This window comes from Schistocerca cancellata, chromosome 12, assembly GCF_023864275.1.
Source record: "Schistocerca cancellata isolate TAMUIC-IGC-003103 chromosome 12, iqSchCanc2.1, whole genome shotgun sequence".
Classification (NCBI taxonomy): domain Eukaryota; kingdom Metazoa; phylum Arthropoda; class Insecta; order Orthoptera; family Acrididae; genus Schistocerca; species Schistocerca cancellata.
In genome coordinates this window covers 108760805-108763476 of record NC_064637.1, presented here as the reverse complement: position 1 = coordinate 108763476, position 2672 = coordinate 108760805, and positions in this window count along the sequence as shown.

Below are 2672 nucleotides of genomic sequence, written 5' to 3'. Positions count from 1 at the left end.
TTGACTAAACCAGAGGTTGTACAGAGTTTCAGGGAGAGCATAAGGGAACAATTGACAGGAATGGGGGAAAGAAATACGTAAAAAGAAGAATGGGTAGCTTTGAGAGATGAAGTAGTGAAGGCAGCAGAGGATCTAGTAGGTAAAAAGACGAAGGCTAGTAGAAATCCTTGGGTAACAGAAGAAATATTGAATTTGACTGATGAAAGGAGAAAATATAAAATGCAGTAAATGAAACAGGCAAAAGGAATACAGACGTCTCAAAAATGAGATCGACAGGAAATGCAAAATGGCTAAGCAGGGATGGCTAGAGGACAAATGTAAGAATGTAGAGGCTTATCTCACTAGAGGTAAGATAGATACTGCCTACAGGAAAATTAGAGAGACCTTTGGAGAAAAGAGAACCTCTTGTATGGATATCAAGAGCTCAGATGGAAACCCAGTTCTAAGCGAAGAAGGGAAAGCAGAAAGGTGGAAGGAGTACATAGAGGCTCTATACAAGGGCAATGAACTTGAGGACAATATTATGGAAATGGAAGAGGATGTAGATGAAGATGAAATAGGAGATACGACACTGCGTGAAGAGTTTGACAGAACACTGAAAGACCTGAGTCGAAACAAGGCCCCGAGAGTAGACAACATTCCATTAGAACTACTGACAGCCTTGGGAGAGCCAGTCCTGACAAAACTCTACCATTTGGTGAGCAAGATGTATGACACAGGTGAAATACCCCCAGACTTCAAGAAGAATATAATAATTCCAATCCCAAAGAAAGCAGGTGCTGACAGATGTGAAAATTACCGAACAATCATTTTAATAAGTCACGGATGCAAAATACTGCCGCGAATTCTTTACTGACGAATGGAAAAACTGATAGAAGCCGACCTCGGGGAAGATCAGTTTGGATTCCATAGAAATATTGGAACACGTGAGGCAATACTGACCCTGCAACTTATCTTAGAAGCTAGATTAAGGAAAGGCAAACCTACATTTCTAGCATTTGTAGATTTAGAGAAAGCTTTCGACAATGTTGACTGGAATACTCTCTTTCGAATTCTGAAGGTGGCAGGGGTAAAATACAGGGAGCGAAAGGCTATTTACAATTTGTACAGAAAGCAGATGGCAGTTATAAGAGTCGAGGGGCATGAAAGGGAAGCAGTGGTTGGGAAGGGAGTGAGACAGGGTTGTAGCCTATCCCCGATGTTATTCAATCTGTGTATTGAGCAAGCAGTGAAGGAAACAAAAGAAAAATTGGGAGTAGGTATTGAAATCCGTGGAGAAGAAATAAAAAATTTGACGTTCGCCGATGACATTGTAATTCTGTCAGAGACAGCAAAGGACTTGGAAGAGCAGTTGAACGGAATGTACAGCGTCATGAAAGGAGGGTATAAGATGAACATCAACAAAAGCAAAACGAGGATAATGGAATGTAGTCGAATTAAGTCGGGTGATGCTGAGGGAATTAGATTAGGAAATGAGACACTTAAAGTAGTAAATGAGGTTTGCTATTTGGGGTGCAAAATAACTGATGATGGTCGAAGTAGAGAGGATATAAAATGTAGACTGGCAATGGCAAGGAAAGCGTTTCTGAAGAAGAGAAATTTGTTACCATCGAGTATAGATTTAAGTGTCAGGAAGTCGTTTCAGAAAGTATTTTTATGGAGTGTAGCCATGTATGGAAGTGAAACATGGACGATAAATAGTTTGGACAAGAAGAGAAAGAAGCTTTCGAAATGTGGTATTACAGAAGAATGCTGAAGATTAGATGGGTAGATCACATAACTAATGAGGAGGTATTGAATAGGATTGGGGACAAGAGAAGTTTGTGGCACTACTTGACTAGAAGAAGGGATCGGTTGATAGGACATGTTCTGAGGCATCAAGGGATCACCAATTTAGTATTGGAGGGCAACGTGGAGGGTAAAAATCGTAGAGGGAGACCAAGAGATGAATACACTAAACAGATTCAGAAGGATGTAGGTTGCAGTAGGTACTGGGAGATGAAGAAGCTTGCACAGGATAGAGTAGCATGGAGAGTTGCATCAAACCTGTCTCCGGACTGAAGACGACAACAACAACAACCTTTCTCAAGATATATGTATCTTTTTCCTCTTTCATTGAAAAGGCTGACCAACTTTTTTTTTTTAGGTTCGAGTATTAATTTTACTGCTTCCTCCTTTAGCTTATTGATCAGTAACTGTTGGTTCAGATACTATTGCCTTATTGACGAGTATAGTTTGGTATGCCAAATTTCTGCAGCATTCGTGGTCCTGTGCATCGAAATGATAACAGTATACAGCCGACTGAAATTGCTTCCACATAAATTCTCTTAACCCAGATAACTTCGCTTGTGTTGTCCTAGGTATCGATGTACTACCAAATCTGCTGAAGCCGAGTTGAGTTCGGTCGGCAGCCTATCGTCGTCACTCCCACATTTCAATTGGTATACCAGGATTTTCTATACATTGATTGACCATATACTCTGCGAAGGCCACAGGGCCTTTCGTACACTATTACCAACCACGTTTCGTCAAGAGTGTTTGTTGCAAGATGTGCTCTGCAGCACACACGCGGCATAAGGCTGCGTTCACACTGCCGGCCGGGCCGAGCCGAGCCTGGCCGGGCCGCCGCCCGCTTCGATATCACACACATGGTTTTGAATTGCGGTGTTCAC